Source organism: Aythya ferina (assembly GCF_964211825.1).
Source record: "Aythya ferina genome assembly, chromosome: 4".
Classification (NCBI taxonomy): Eukaryota; Metazoa; Chordata; class Aves; order Anseriformes; family Anatidae; genus Aythya; species Aythya ferina.
Window position 1 is genome coordinate 23,173,060 of NC_140300.1, and position 18,193 is coordinate 23,191,252.

Genomic DNA, 18,193 nt, shown 5'->3' on the forward strand with positions numbered 1-18,193 from the left:
GTCACAAAAACATTGTATCACAAAAACATAATTAAAATACAGATTTTGACAACAAATTATATGATTTAATCACACAAACATGCTTATTATGTCTGAACACTTCTCTTTTCCTCTAACATACATCCACAGAAGCACCTTCCCTCTTTAGGTCTTCCTGACCCCAGGGTCTCCAGGCAAGAGGGGGAAATGCAGAGAATATATGCTTTCTTGTTAGGTCTCAACCAGCATATTCACATATATATACATTTTTTTACTACAATTTGTGTCAGAGAAGAGATTCCTCCCCCTTCAAAGTTCATAGCCTGTAAATAAAACCACAAACAAATGAGGTTTTAGACTAAATCATGTCTTTCTGTGCAACAGAACAATGACATCAGCAGCAATCAGACCCCAAAAATACAGTTCTTTACAGTTAAGATAAATTAAAATCAAGCTGTAACAGAATATAAAGAGATTTCATGGAAAAGGGAGGAGCAGTGGGACATCAGCCAAGGCAGATCTCCAGTCTTACGGAAGAATGTCTGACTATTCAGCTTCTTTCCAAACAGTGCATGCAGTCACAGGCTGACATCAGTGAATTATTGCTGTGGAAAATCCAGTTTCCCATCTAGCACCAAAACTGTGGTTTACTTTTCATTCAATTGAACATTGTCTTCTAAATGAAATGTTTCTCTCACTGAGATTCACTGAACTGAAAATAAAATGTAGTAAAGAATGCAGTCTGTAAGGAACAAATCTGCTCTGTGCCATGTTGTTTATTGGCTGTAAAAACTATATGGGACTGAGAGCAAACCCTGAGCTTTATTGCTTAGAATAATTGTGTTTTTTACCCCTAAGTAAAAGTTGATGCTGCAGATTTCAGCTGAACAGTGGAGACAACTGAACAGAAAATGAGCTAAGACTGGAAGCCACTTGCTCATAAAGAAACCACCTAGAGAGCTATAATCTGGTTGACTGAATGCAGAAGCTAATTATTTAAATACTGAGCAGTTAAGCAAAAAAGAGAGGAAGAAATGTATATTTCTTTTGTAGCACTGTTACAGGACAGGTTGCCAGCTGTATCTGATACTGATGAAATGTAAAGGTATAAAGCAGACTTTGCATTTTCAACATATAAAATACAAATTTTCTTTAACTAGTGAAACAGGGCTCAATAAGTAGGATCAGTAAGCTTTTTTTTTAAAAAAAAAAAAAAGAAAAAAAAGAGAGAGACAGCATTTAATCAATATTCCATCCAATCCCCTTTTTAATAGCAGCTATTTTATCCTTTCAAAAAAGCCTGGGAGAAGTACTGCTTTTAGAGAAATAACTATGTGTAGCAAAGTCATTTTCAAGAACTAGAACTTCATCTTAAAAGCTGCTCCCAAGCAAAGGAGTTGGGGGATCCTATGAAGTAGAACCTCAGCAGACGCTCTTTCTGGCTCTTCTAGACAACTCGTGTCAGTACGCTGGTCTTATTCAGTGAACTAAATGCCCAAAAGGGCAGAACCACTCAGGGCCATGGCATAAAAGACACCAGTTGAAATTACTCCTTTATTTACATATAACTCTACACTTTACCCTAAGACAAAGCAAAGTCCTTGAGCATCTCTGATACATATCAGAAAAGGTGTCAACAAAAGAAACCCTGCAGTTCCTCTGCTTCTAAGCAGTAGAGGAGCTTGAAATTAAGGTCTACATAATCTACAGTAAATATCTAGAAAACCTACCAAATCTATAGTAAACAAAAATATTAATAATAATAATTATTAAGCAATAATAATAATAATCCCCCAAATACCTGAGTTGTTCTTTGGAACAGTTTGCATCATTACAAGATCCTGACAAATTGAAAAACATTGCCTTAGCACTTCTGTTGTTTTGTTCCTATTTTAAGAATTCATTTATAATGATAATTTAAAGAGCTCCCATTGTTAATATTGACTGACATAAAACAATTTTCTCATATAACATTAGAGCAGTACCCATGTTTCATCCTTTCTCCCTGAACAATGAAAGTATCATAAACATAAGAAAAATGATTTTATCATACAGAATGCAAATGTAAGATTTTGTCTTTATCTAAGGTCAAAGTGAAAAACTACCCTTAGTCATCACTATTGCAACCCTATACTTAGTATTAAAAAAATAATAAAATTAAAAAATCATATGCTTTTGAACTCCCCAATACACATATAAATTCTTTATGTTATCCTGGGTATATCACCTTGGTGGAAGATTTTTCCAAAGGTATATATGGAACCTTACATGCCTTCAGATCACTGACTTTACTGTCCATTGAGCACCTACCACTTTGTTGTTCCTATCAAGATAAATAAAATAAAAAGACGGTAGCTCTTCAACTTGTTGAAATACTTTCAAATCCATGCATAACATCTATTGTTACTGCAGTCTATTTAGGAGTCCAGTTTTGATAATATGACTTTCAGAAATTTTATCACCTATTTTAATTTTGGTCTTTGGTCAGATTATGTTCAGTGGAGAATAATTAAATTTGAGAATCTGGAATAGTTTAATAGAATTGGAAAGATTCCAGGTAGGATTATCATCAGAGGCTAGCGTTATAATGCAAGTGCCAATTTAACCAATAGGTGTCGTAGAAGAACTGCTACAAATACACAGTTTTACCTTTCAGAAAATTTCAAGCCTGAAATCAATATATGTCACCTCACTAAGATAACAGAAGAGAATTTCCTGAAAAACTGTGCGTTATTCACTTGTCTCTCAATGATTCTTAGCCCCCTTTTAGAGCCTTTTGAGATGAAGGGATGCAAGTTGTTTAAGATGCAGATATTATGCAATTAGAAACAGGAATGCTTGCTTTCTGAGGAAAGGAGCAGAAAACAGTTGAATGAGCAAACACCTGAAAATATTCAGGAGTATTTTATTTCCAGAAAGGAAGAGACAATGATTCTGTAATGAAGAAACTCACTACAGTATCAGAAGAGTTTACCACTTTGTATATTTACAAACATTTAAATAAACTAGCAAATTGGGGAAGCAAATGAATAATTACTACTGCAGATGGACTGTTTTGTTGTTGTTGTTGTTGTTTGTTTTTCTTATGAAGTTTTGCTGAAATATCATTCCCTGGAGAAAACAAGGCAGTAGAGGAAGTTTTCTCAGAATGTCTGTGAGGCATTAAATTAAGTGGATAAAATAACACATTTTATGGTACCTTTAAAACTGAATCCAAGTAGCTTGAAGAATACAGATTACACACATGGAAACTCCTAAAACCCTCAGACTTATCTCAGTTTGCAAGTAAAAAGAGAAAACTTTCTGTTATTTATTTTTTTTAACCTATGTGGACATCTGAAATCTTTCAGAAACTAATCCTGCTGTGCATTGAACTGAATTTTTTGGAGGAAAAGGAGGGACAGAAGCATGCAAAGTTGGCAAAGCTGCCATGGGTTTACTGAACCATTTCTACTCAATTCATTATACCCTTAGGCTTTGCTTAGGAGTCCTTTTGACTCACTGGCTATGCTCTGCAGGATTGTGAGTTTTAGTCAAGAGCTGTACATTTTACTCATCATTGCCATGCTATATGTAAAGGCAATCCTCGTATATGCCAAATAAACCTTTCTAGGAAGGGCAGCAAACTGTGAATGCCAGTCTAGAACAGATGGAGGAGACCTCTTCTGATTGTGTACATTTCTGCTCATGTGTATTCAACAAGGATGAATTGAATCTCTTTGCTGAGTCCATCTGCAGAGAAGGAAGAGCTAACTGATCATGGAAAAGGAGAACTATAAGCTTGTCTAGAAAAAAAAAAAAAAAAAAAAAAAAAAAAAAAAGGAAGTGACTTTGAAATGATGAACACAGTATTGGTTCCCAAACATATACAAAAATATAGATTTGGCATTAGAAGTATTTTCCAAAGCATCACAATCTGCCAGCAGGGTAAATAGGAAAGGATGTCTAAAGCATGTTGAAATGCAGTTTTTAAAATTTCATGAAAGATTTTATAACAGGAATCTCCAACAATAGAGCACTGAATTCACAAAGGGAATTCCCCGTCCACTTCGGTGTTCCTAGATTACACAGACTGGACAGGAATTATCAACATATACCTTATACCAGTTCAATGCATCTTTATGGGCTTGGGGGGTATGCATTAGCTATGCACCCCTGAAACAAATCACATCTACTGCATTTTTGAACAGGGCAAAAAATCAGTGACAGCACCTAGGTTTATAAGCCCCATGTTGTCATGGGGCTTATCACCCTGGTGATCACCCTGGTGATCATGTCAAGTTTAATATCTGTTCAGTTTCTATGTGGCTTTATGTGGTTTGCAGTTGACGCACCCAGCATCATCACAAATTATGATGAGCATAAAACCACAACCACTAATCAAGTCAGAGGGGATTTCAAATGTGACATTGGGGATCTACAAATCATTTGTTCTTTGGTTATAGCATTCTTTTACTGCTTACATGTCTGCCATCCAGAGTCAGGGTGTCCCAGCAAATATCAATGAAGCTCAACTAAACCCATTGGATTCCCTATGTACACTACCTGTATAGTATGGCTTGCCTTTGTTCCAATAAGGAACAACAAAATAATAGCAAGCACGCTCACATTACTCTGTCATGCTACGCACTGCATATGCACATGCACACACCTAAACCTGACAAGCAACGAGTAGGTCCAGCTCGTCTGAAAAGAGATGAAATTGATTTGATTTGTGGTTTCATGGCTGACATGAAACTGACAACAAACTGCTGTCAAGTCTTTTTCTCTTTCCTTTCCTTTCAGGGACTGGTAACCATGGCTACACCATGTAATAAAGTTAAGAGATCCACAATGCTCTAATACAGGGTGTGTTCATTGTAACTGAAATTAGCTACTAGTTAAAGTTTTCCTGGTTTTCCATCTTAATAAAAAATGCATGCTTTGTTGAATGGCATAATTTCTTTTCCTGAATAATTTATGGCAGCCAGTCTGTAGTATTGAAATGTTCATATTAATTTTAATGAGCTTGTCAAAGACATTCTATGTTTAATAGATTTAGCGGAGGTAGTATTTTAACCCCTTGGTTCTTTGAAAAGACATAAAAATCTGTTTGATACCAAACAGCTGTTTCATTTTCTTTAACTTAAAGATGAAGAAATATAGTTCAAACAAACATCAGTAATGTTTTGAGTCTCTACATTACATTTTATATTTCCATAATAATGTAAAGTTTTCCTCCTTAGGAAAAAATAAGTCAGAATTCGAGGTAGGAGGAAGTAGATTTTAGTAAATTCTCTAAGGCTTAAAGAAGCATTTCAATTACAAGTTTTGCTCTGCAGAGGTAATATTTGTATTTGCATGATATTTTTCCCATTGTTTAAACTCAAGATAGCTGACATTGTTTAAACTCAAGATTCACCTCCTTCGGAACAGGCTGGGCCAGAGCTGATGTGCATATTTTTCTTCTGTTTTTCCTATTGTGGCTGTTTATGCTTCCATTCAGTGATTCTCTACTTTCAGCTGCTTTAAATCATTAACATTCATTTGAACTATTGATCAACAATAAATATAGAAACCCAAACTACCATCATGCCAATTTACTCTTTTCCTTCAACGTCTTCTTCACTGCATTCATATTGAACCTCTTGAAACTTCACTATTTACCCGCAAACCTTTAATTTGGCAGTTACCTGGGTAACTACCAGGACCAACCTGTGATGTAAAAGATACAAAAACTGTGTTTATGAATTAATTGTGGCAGTTTGTTTAGAAATGTAAGGAGCAGAAAGTAGGATTACTGGTACATCCAAAGGGAATTGGAATATGCCTCCTACTGAAATGCGATCTAGTTTGGATTAGATAATTCAGCTGTTTAATGTAAGAATTGATCCATTTCAGACAACCATTTCTGAACTATAGAAACATTTTAAAAACTTATTTGTATAGTATCATTCTGGTTGTATGTGGAAATAATCCTCTTCAGAAGCCTATGAAACGATGTTTCTATGTGGCTTGGTTGAGCTAACACACAAAAAAAGAATAAAGTGTCAAGTTCTACTAATTCCTGCTTTAATTCACAACTTTATCATTTTAGTTCACAGTGATAGTAAAGAAATAAGTCTGGGATATGAAGTCTCATTCAGAAAATGGACATTCTGTTACCTAAAAATAGATAATGGGAACAAGAACTTCTCCCCAGCTAATTTAGTAGCCTTCTCTTGGGTAAGAGAGATTAGAGATTATAAATTAACAGACAAAACTGTCTTAACAACATGGTCTCATGAGATGCTTCAAATATACGTATACTGTTATAATGGTTTAAGAAGAAAAAGAGAGTGGTAGCATACAATGGGATGGCAAAAATGTATTTATTTTTTCCCCTTTGTTACTATATTATTACAGTGCAGTAAGAGGTCTTAAGACACTGAGTTTCCATGAGCCTCCAAGTCTACCTCTAGGCAATAGGAGGGATTCTTATTACAAAATAAATTATAATGCGAAAAAAAATAGATGTACAATAAATTGACATAAAGGTCTGTATGATTTGAAATAAGGTGAATTTATCTTCCACAAATATTTTGAATTTAAATCAAGAAAAAACTCAAAGCATGCAACTCTCCCCTTTACTTGAGAGGAGGGTAGGGGGAGAGATTTATATCCTAGCATATAATCTCAGTGAGAATTTAAGTTAAAGATTAAGTGAAATCTTTCAAATGTGCTCACAAACCACAGCAGAAGGCTTATTCTGGCAATTTTTATACTTGCAATTATTTTTGTAGTCTGTTAAAGTACAATTTTGACTTATTTTTTGTTCTCATAATTGATGCTTCAAAATCTGTTGCAGACTTCCTTCTTTTACTATACTCAAAATTAAGATGGGATTGCAGCCAACTTCATTTCTCTGCAATGGACTTTCTCTTTGTAAGATATATTTGCAATTTAAGCACCAGCATTTGATGGATCTCAAATATTACAAAGCCTAAGGCTTGTAGATACGACACTGAAGCTTTAAGATGATAGAGCAGTTGTGGGACTTGACTTTAAAAAAAAAAAAAAAAAAAAAAAAAAAAAAGTAACTAAAAACAAAACCAAAAAACACAGTATCACGTAAGAAATTTGAGATTTAGAAGTTCTGGAATTTGATTTGTCCAATGCACTGAAGATACTTGGTACTTAGAGACCAAGTGTTCCTTTCTTGTCACTCTTTGCCCATCCAAGCCTCATGCTCACAGGTGAGTGGCGATGCTGTGGGAAATGATATCTGTCTGTTACAATGCCTGGACAAACTCCATGTGCCAGTGCAAGCTGTAATCATATTTGCTTACACTCCCTTGATGTTGCTTAGAAGCCTGGCAAACTTAGCCCCTGCAAAGTAAACCAGTGTTTTATTTCTTTTATGTACTCACAGCACTACTGATAGCAAGAAGGCAACATTTTAAGAATTTATTTTTTGTTAATAGAAAGATGGAAAAAATGGAAGAGAAACTAAATTATTCCTGCCAAAATAGGACTCTTTCATAAACAACAGTGAAGCTTTACAAGCCTAAGATGTCCATGTAAATAAAAAGAACATCCACTAGGATAAAATAACAGACCAGAACATGGGTAGGTTTCATGCATCCAAGAATAAACCATACCACTCACGGCTTTGCAGTAGGAAAATGTTTAATTACTGCCAAACCAATTCTTGCCTGTTTTCCTGAAGCAATAGGTTATGGCCATTGTCAAATTAGACCAGAGGGATGTTGATCCTATATTGTATGTCTGACATTTCTGAGGTCCAAAAAACTAAGTGAACCTGTAGATTCAAACAGTCTAAACACTAAGCTGAATTCCACTGTATTTTGTACAATGTCTCGCACAGCCAGGCAAATACATTTCAATTAATCATTCCTCCCAGGGAAGTGGGATAAACTAATGCATAGTATCTGCTATATCATCAAATCTGTCCTGTATCATTGGCTCCCTATCATCTACACTGAGGTTTTTTTCCTTTGCTGAATACTTTGCACATGTTGTACTTCACAGAACCAGTACAAAAATGACAGCATGGTCTTGCTCAGGATTGCATAATACTGGATATGCTTTAAAACAGCAAAGACTGTCTGTAAAACTTTAGCTTTGTCATCTTCTGGACTGAATGCTTGTCATGAAATGCTAAGTATATCATATACAAAATACTATCATTAAAGAAAACAATGCAAAGAGTTTCCACTGCAGAATTTTAACATAAAGCTAGACAGTCAGTATTTAGGAGGACTCTGAGGGAAAGGAAAATCCCCAGGAGAAAAGGAACTGCCTAGGGAATAATGACAGGCTTGGAAAAAAAACCCTAAGGCAAGAAGGAAATTCAAGAAGCATAAATACAAAGGAAGATGACAACGCAAATGGAATGTGACAGGGAACAAGAAAAGAAAAAAAAATCAAGGATTAAATTTACTAAGCACTTTCATTAGTGTTGTAAAATATATAATAAAGAATATGCTCTAAAAATAGTACATGACACCAAGACAGGAAAGGTCAAGCACAGCATCAGAATCAAAAAGTGGCCTTGGAAAAGCAATGATGGAATTCAATATAGAAGTATGATGTTTGGGAAAAAATAAAGTGCAAAACTTTAAGAATGGGAGAATAGATGATTAAGCATAAGTATTTTAAAAACTATATTTTCATGTTTGCCATTTTAAATTTTGAATGTTGAAGGGAGGTATTTTAAATTTCAAATCTTATCTGAGACAAGTAATTCTTTGCATTTTTATTCTGAGTAAATCAAAAATAAAAGTCTCCTCTTTTGAGAGAAATGAACAAAACAGTTCAGGTAATGCTTCCTTGTTAGTGCAGAAAAGAATGTGCTTTATGGGAAATTCCATGAGCAAGACTATTTCTGCCACTTTCTGATGGTAATGACTTCAGCCTAATTTTATATCTTATCTTCAAATTCTCTCATTCAAGGCAGTCTCAAAAACTAGTTCAAAACTTTATTTAAACATGTATGTTCACACAGACAACTGTAAGCAGGTCATCTTATAACACTGCTGTAGAGTACAAGTTTTGTGCCCCTGAAACAAATTCTTTCTTCCTGTAGAATTTTCTCTTTGAACATGTAGTATCTTTACCAAAAAATTCAGTGAAAAAGGCTTCTCTGAATATCAGTCCCATCTGGTACAACATCTCTTCCTACAGTGTTGCTCTTAACTTACTACCGCTGCTAATTAAGGGGTATAAACTAAAGATTGTGTCTGAAGATCTGTTTATCCACTATGCTGCAGTATAAACACCAAATATTACGATTTTGAACACTCTCAATTACCCTCTATGCCAAGATTGGCGTAGTGCTATACATGGGGAAGTTTAACGTCATTGTTGACATACAGATATTTTCCCACGGCATGACGTCATCACTTTGCCAGTTCAACCCTTTTATATTCTGGTATGCATGAACCTCTGTGTCAGCAACAGTTACCTTGCACCTTCATATATGGTTCAATTGCTTGGTATGAATCCTCTCCATACACCAATTCTGCCACACTGCTAAAGGGATGTTCAATGTACATCTTTTTATTAAGATGTTTCATGGGTTATTAAATGACAGCCCAGCTTGAACTGAAGTATTGGATTTTAACAGACATTGCAAAAGTTCAATAACTTTCTAATTAACCCTTTTCTTTGTTCCTACTACTCATCTTTCTTTTAGAAGTTTTACAGCAGGAAAAAAAAAAAAAAAAAAAAGAGAAAAATAACATGTTAACCACTACATAACTTTCTGTACAAACCATTCTAGCATGCATAGACATGTTCCTTTTCCCTTTCAGAAGCACCCTGAATAGGTGAGCTACTCTGGATTCAGAATTTAGAAAGACTAATGCCCTTCCCACTGTCTTTTCAAACAATTACATGAAAAATAAAATCTTTCCAAATAATCTTTCCACTGAAATGCAGAAGCTATAAAGAAGTTTATGGTCTTAATGAATGCAAATGTGGTATAAATTATCAAATTTATTTCTTCCAGACATATCATTCCCCAGGTAGAAGTACCAAAAACTTCATATTTTCTTCATCTGAGAAAGTCATGGTCAATAAAACAGTACCGGCCTGGCGAGTGACAACCTCATGACAGAAATATGGATGTCCTTCGTTCCTTTAATCACATTCTTAAGACCTTCCTCAGCAAAAAGATCCTTATTCAAGAGAATCATCTAAAGGAGAGAAGCTACTTAGAAAAGAATATTAAATATTCATCTATCTTTTATCCTTAAAAAGTAATTGTTCAGGAAAAAAAAAAAAAAAAGGATTCCAGAAACATCAGCAAAGCTCCTGATAAGCTAATATATATTCACACAAATTCAGATAGTCTTCTCATAAGGCATAAGTTCCCTCATGAGGGGAATATATAGTTTCAATAATAAGTGTCTTTTACATTTATTTTGGTCTTTCAGATCTTATAAATCATCTATAAAATCCAATATCACTTAGGGAAAGAGAGATATTAGATTCAATCTTCTAATTAGAGCCTCTGAACTTTGCTAAGCATTTGCAAAGATTTCAATGCTGATTTTCCACTGTGTTCAAAGGCTTCTGACAATCAAAATACTATGACTTCACTAATTAAAATTAATTAAGGAATGTGATAAACAAAGCAAAATTAATCATATTTTATTATTAAAATAAAATCACAGAGAAATGAAATCAGAACAGAAATATAAATTAACTTTAGCATAAGCTCTTCAATAATCTGAGGACCTAGGCTATTGCAAACCAATTTACTAATGAGAAATAAAATGACCAAGTTATGTTGGACCAACTTAATCCCGATGATTACATGGAGGATGAAAATGCCCCACCGACCTTGTTCTTTAATTTAAATATTTGTTCTTTATTATGTTATTTACACAAGTGTGTTTTCAGGATTTTGAATGTGAAGAATGGGGGTCTGCTTACAAAAAGATATATAAAATATTTTTCTATCTAATCTAGGTATGAAAATATAAGGATTTCTTATTTTCAGTTTTACAGCTGATGCAAACACATTCACTGAATTCTATTTTGTAGGCAAAATGTACCAGGGACCTGACACTTTTTAGATAAATAAAATCAAGCTTTCAAAGTATGTTCAAGCTACTTAATGCATGAAGATATTCAACTGTATACGATGTTCAATATTGAAAGTATAATAAACCTTAAATATAAAAAGATACAAGGAGGTGACAAGTACCCAAGATTTCACTCCTGTCCCAGCTCATGTCAAGGCCATTTGCTTCTTCTGGGAGTTTTCTGAAAAAACATTCATGAAGGGACAGTTTGGTCCTTTGGCCTTTGCAGCATAAGTGGGTCTCTTTTTTTTGTTATGTGAAATCTGCTAACATAAAGACTACAAAAAATCTAGTTGCTGACTGTCAGATTGTAGCCTCCAACACAATAATGTAAGAATCTTCAAGAGCAAAGGATAAGGTCTGGAATCTATTCTTTTGTTAGGAAAAAAATGCTAAATGTAAGGAAATCTTGTAGTCAGATTTTTGAATGTGAAAAGCTCCAGGCTTCCAGGGAAGTAACAACTCAGACTAAAGTAGTTCTGAACCTTCTGCTCACATCTTTCAGACAGAATATTATGCAGTTCATTATTATGTTCACACTATCTTAACATTTCAGCAAACAGGATAAATAGGTGTTTAAGCATCTATCTGGAATATTTAGAGGGGGAAATAAAAAACCCTTGCATTATCACGAGGAAGATAATCCAAGTGTCATCAGCAAAAGGTCTCATGCTGCCACTATTAAGAGATTGTTGTAATTATGTAAAGCCTGACATGGGATTCAAGTAATAAGCAACTAAAGGAAGATAATATAATTACTGCTAATCAACATGGGTACATTGAAAATAGATCTTGTCAAATTAAGTTGATATAATTTTTTACAAAATTGTAAATTCAGTTGATAAAAATCATCAAAGCACATACTACTGGGATTAAAAGCTGAGTAACAAATAGATATGAACATGTATTATAAACAGAGAATATAGCCAAGTAGCTTTTTTTTTTTTTTTTTTTTTTTTTTTTTTTCTCACACTTTTCAAGGACTGATTTTACATTTGTGTGTATTTTACACAGCTGGGGAGAAAAGTAGTTCAGTCAATGCTGTTAGTTTGCTGTTGATTCAATGAGTGACCAAGGAAGGCAGGATCAATCAATGAAGGAAAAACAACATGGCAATAGCTGCATTTAGGAGGAGTGGATGTAGGTTACTCTTATTATGAAAGTAAGAATTTGAGATTCCCTGTGCAGGACTCCCAGGTAAAGGGGGTACAACTCAGACTCTTCTCTGAAATCAGGCTCAACGTCTGAGTAATTCTCCAGATATCTCTATGCATGGTGCACAAGAGCAGTTAATAGAAACCCACCTGGGCCCTATTCCCAATGACAATAACAGAAGGGGATGCAATATCAAGTGTCAAGGAAAAGAGGTGACCCACCAATGCTGCAGGGCAGTTCCATGGAGTTGAGAGTCCAGAAGCATGTGGCTCTCCCATGTCCTATAGCAGAAGCTGCTATAGTGCTAAACTGAGCTCAAATCTCTAATTGTGGGTAGGCTACAGTTATAACGATGAGAGATGAAAGAAGCACTGAATGAGAGACCATAAGTTATCCAAAGCAGTAAAAGACATAAAATGTATTATAACAACAACAAAAAACCTCAAGAAGCTTTGCCTGTTTATCTTAAGGGATGGAGATGAGTTGAGAAGCTAAAAGAGTGCTTATACGGCTCTTCAGTATAATTGACTACAGATGAACACAGAAATTCAGAGAAAAAAAAAAGTCTTTACAAGTGTTTGCTTCCTGGTAGCATCTGTAATAGCTTATTATCTCTCTCTATGTATCTGTATGTATATATGTGTGTGTTTTATTAATCACAGTATACTTTCTAGTAGTGATTTGTGGTGATCTGGAATAAACAGAAATCCCTAGAAAATAAAGCCTCCATTTTTTTGTGTATTCCAGAATCCTACAAACCCATGGTTGTGATCTTTATATACCAGTGGGTCGGGTGATCCTCTAGACTGTGACACCTTCTTCTACCAACACATCTAAACCACCAAAAACATGACATACTTATCACCAAAATACAGGACAATTAAGAGAAACTTAACAATTTGTTAAGCATTTTCCCTTGGATGCAAACATTTTACTAGTAATTAAATATAGTTTTAAAAGAACTTTTCAGTATTTTGATTTCAGTAGCATATAGTCTTCAAAGATTTCTCTTTTGTTGAAAAGGAAATAAAACTTCCTGATGATTTCAACTCTCATTTTCACAATGTATACAAATAATTTGGATTCTCTCTCTCTTTTTTCTTTTTCTTTTTCTTTTTCTTTTTCTTTTTCTTTTTCTTTTTCTTTTTCTTTTTCTTTTTCTTTTTCTTTTTCTTTTTCTTTTTCTTTTTCTTTTTCTTTTTCCTTTTCTTTTTTTCTTTTTTTCTTTTTCTTTCCTTTCTTCCTTAACCTGACCTCTGGAAAGCACAGATATTACAGGAAATGGGACCTTCTGAAAATGTAAAGTGTATCCTGTTGCCTTCAAGCACTCCTGAAGGGCTGAAATATCTCAGTAGAAAAGAAGATTTGCAGCTGCACACCGACATCTGTATTTTGGAAGAGATGGATGTGATGGATGTATTATGGAAATTCATTGCTTTAAGGGAATATTAATTTTATTTCGTAGAAGAGACAGCTTGATTAGGCTTTAATTCTGTTTAACCACAGCTCACTCCCTGGAACAGAGCAGAGCTAATGGTTTATTTTTCTCTGTAATGGCACTTCTCAGACATTCCTCTTCCTGTGAGAGATATCCTTGAGGATGTCCACAAGCTGTATCGATGAATACAATCTGGATCCATTTTCGAGAGGAAGTGGCAAAATACACTCTTTTATACAAACACTTTGGTCTTTGTTAAAGCATTAAAATTATTATCTATGAATTAGGAAATATAATCACAGTATAAGGCAGTGGAGGTGTGGAGTGGAAAACAACACTGAAAGATGGATGTGGAACTTTCCAGCCATATGAATACTAAATAATAATAATAATAATAATAATAATAATATCAAGAGTATGAAAACATGCTAGGAAGCGAATCTATCACCAGGCTGATGTTGTTGATAAAACTGAAATTGTATAGCTTGTAAAACTGAAGTTGTACAACATCTATCATTTTGGTAGTTTTATAATCACTGAGGTTTTGGGTGTCCATGGTATCAAAGGCTTTTCTGAAACATGAGAAACACTCCTACCCCCTGCACAATCCCCCAGAGATGCACACGAACTGGCTCCCTGACATTTAGGTTGTCAAGCAGCAGCACTGGCAGGAGCCAGTTGTCAAGCAGCAGCCTGTCCCACCACCCCATGGTTGGGGTGACAGGGCAAGGGCCCAGCTCCAGCAGGGACAGTGAGCCAGCAGGTCAGTATCTGGATCAACAAGGCAGAGGCACGACATTGCCACAGAGCAGCTCAAGCAATGACCAACCACAAGAGTCTCAGGGGCACCAAGCAGACAAAGAAGGAGCTCCACCTGCAGAGCTGCATGGAGGTCCCCTCAAAGGAGATTTTTGCTTGCTCTTTATTTTAAAGCCATCAGCTGCATTTTCTCCATGTTTGCCCTGAGCCCAAGTGGCTAAACCCCCAGGAAGGTTAGGGGAAAAAAAAAAAATCCCTAACACTGATTTCCTGTACAAATGTTTTCTTAGGCTGTAGAAAAAAGGTGAGCAGCTCTACTGCCATTTTGCAGTCTTTAGCTTAGGCAGCTTGTCTTGGTAACAATTGCGTGGGAATTGCAGCATGAAGCTTTTTCTGTCTCCTAAAGAAGAATTATATTATTATTATTATTATTATTATTATCATTATCATTATCATTATCATTATCATTATCATTATCATTATCATTATCATTATCATTATCATTATTTGTTTGTTTAACTCTTTGGTCTGTTGTTGTTTTTTATCTTTTCAGTATTTTGTTGAGGTCATGACATTGATGACAGATGTAAGAAATTGAGAGTTTAGGTCCACATACAAGAGGCTGAATTCAAGTGACATTTGTTTATCAAAAGTCCTAATGTAGAAAGTGCTCCCATTAGGAGGTGGGATCCAAATACAAGGAGTCATGTTGAATAGTTACATCTAGGACTGATACCACTGTTTATCATTAAGGTTATCCAACCCTCCTCATTTACAAAATTGCCATACTCCAGAACTACATGAGACAATATTCTGCTTGTTAGAAATCTGTCACTGATAGTGTTGTTCAAAGGTATTCTATGTTGTCTGGCCAATTTATCTGAGAGCTCCTAGTTGTTGCAAAAAAAATAGTGGCCATTTGGAAGAATTTAAAGAACAAAACAAATTCAGATAACCTTTTCTTTGAAATGGCTGGAAGCACTATGCTTTGGAGGAAGAACTTGGATGTCTGCAGTTCTGTCTTGGACCAAAAAAATATATGTATACTGTTTCAACAGAAACAGTAATGTGTTACGATATCCCACGTGCTAAAAAATGTGGGAAATGAAGTCAGGCAGGGTGGTTAAGTGGCAGCTAGACTCAATGCTTAAAGCTACAGACAGACCAAGAGCAGGCCCAAATCACCCAGCTTAGCTGGGTATGCTTAACTGCAGTGAAGACGTCATCCACATTGCTCAGTGGTTCTAAGCTGCCACAGTAATACCACATTAAACTATACAGTGGGATTGTGAACATTGACACCATGAGGCAAGTTGTCAAAGGTGTTAAGGACAAAGGACAGACTGGAGCTTTTCTGGCATTAAATAAATAAATTCTTTGTTGCAGTATTAGGTATGGGGGAATCCCCTACGCAGTAGGAGTTGGAATGAACTGTAAATGTTTCAAGTGTTTTACTGGAAATTTCAGGGTCTGTTTGCATCAGAGTGGTTCTCAAATGATGCTAAGCATAATTTAGATTAGGCCATTCTAGGCTGTGTTCATTTTATGCTGCTTGAATAACAACCATAGCTAGGCTTACAGGATTGCCCCAAAAGCTAGAAATCCACCTGAAGCCAAAGAGATTTCAAATTTGGATTTACTGAATTACTACATACTCCAAGAAAATTATATCCCAAATATCTCAAACTAATCATTCCTTCACCAAGAAGACTTTATAATAATGCCTTTGTGTCTTGCATTTTACAGCAGTAAAATACTTCCTTCCTTTACCATTCTATGTGATCATTCAAAAAAAACATATTCTCTAGTAAGTCATAGAAAATAAAGTTATCAATAGCTCCAATAGCTCTGTCTGATGCAGATGTTGAACAATGTGTGATAAGTAAAGGATAGGATCACAGACTGGAGAATGAATAAATTAAAGTATAGAATAGCTGCTTGTTAAGAGACAACTGAACTATGAACAATAGCATTACAAAAATAGAAAGCATTATTTTAGAACAATATTGTAATGCACACTTTCACTGTTGGTTTGTGCTAAAGTCTTAATGGTGGAACTTTCTAATTGTGGTGGAGACTTTTACCTCCTCTAACAGGCTACTGGTGGTGGTAGTTTCATTTGTTTTTAAAATACAAATGCTATTTCGACAAGATGTAGGCTACTTACAGTTTTATTCTTGCTGTTGTAATAATTTTAATTAAGTTAATACACCGGGGAATGTGGGGAGGAAGATATCAGTGTGTTTTGATCATATTTCTGTTTGTGTTGACAGACAGCTCAGCCCTTGACAGCTGTGTTGACTCAGGCTCAAGTAGTCCTGAGTCACCTAAGGCAGCAGATATCACTTCTGAGACAGATTAATGCCAAATACAATAATTAAGGAACTAAAATGAAGCAAAAAGATTAAAATGCAGAGAAGGCACTACCAAGAACCAGATAAATTCCTTCTCAGTTCAGATATTACCAGTGTTTTATATCTGTGTTTTGAGTTTCACAGTGCTTTCCTTCTTCCCAACCCCATTTTACAGGGATTACATTTGAATTTACTACACAAGCAAATTTGCCAGGATTAATAGTAATTATAATAAATTCTTTATGATACTTTGTTGTCTAAAAATTAGATTTGAAAAGAATTATTTATAGACGCTCTGTCCAAAACCTTGGGGAAGAACTTCTACAGCAGCATGCACACTGTTTTATGTGGCAGCTAAAGCCTGCAAGAGCAGAAGTACAATGAAATAAAGTGCTTTGCAACAAAAGAAGTTAAATGCATTTAATCCAAACTTTCCAATGTTCTTTTCTCTCAAGTGACTAACCATGCTCCTCGAAAGTTGTTGGAGATCAAGCAGAAGATGAACACAAGACTCATCAACTTGTATCTTGAGCTTCAGTCCTATGCATACACCATCTGCCTGGACCACATCCATAGATGGAGAATTTCTCCCAGGAGCAAGCACAAGTGTGATAGTTGAGAAGTATTTCTAACTCAAATTGTGTGGCAAAACCACATCTAACTGCACGCTTCTAAGGATCTAAACAAGCATCTGCTATACTGTATGAACAAACAGTCCACAGATGCTGGAAATCATCTGGGAGGCATGATTCACAGCTGACAAACTGATAGAAGTCAACCCACAGGGAAAAATAGAAAAGTGTGCTTTTTCAAGAGAATCCCATTTGAATCTACAGTGAAAAGGATTTGTCTTCCTAGACCTAAAGAGCACTGATGTCTGACTCAATGTTATCAGTTTATTAAGTTAGAATATATAATAACTTTCATATAGGAGGAGAAAATATAATTCGCTTGATAAACTATTAAAAGATTTGGTTGTCCAGTAAGCCTGTTAGCCTGACATACAAAGTAGCTAGATTGATGTCATTTTTATCTAGAAAAAATAATACTGATCTACTACCTACAGGAATCCAGAGGCTAATGCAATTTAGTTAATTTGTTGTTTTTCAACAGAATGAATTTAAACACCATCCCTATTTCTTCTATCCACCACACTGAATTTTTAGTGAGGCGATGACTTCACTAGTGTTCAAAACATGTCTTAATCTGGAAAGCCCCCTCATGAATGACCTGTAACTGCATTAGAAGCACTTCATCCATTCTTTAAATATCCTGAGTAAATTTCATCAAGCCTACACTGTTTAAAACTGCCTGACTTTAATTAGATTATTCCTAGCACTGCTAAATACTTCACCAGTTAGAAATACCTAAGCCTTCTTTTTCACAGCTGCATCTGAGCGGCAGTCACTCCAAGACTGATTAGTGCACAGAGATGC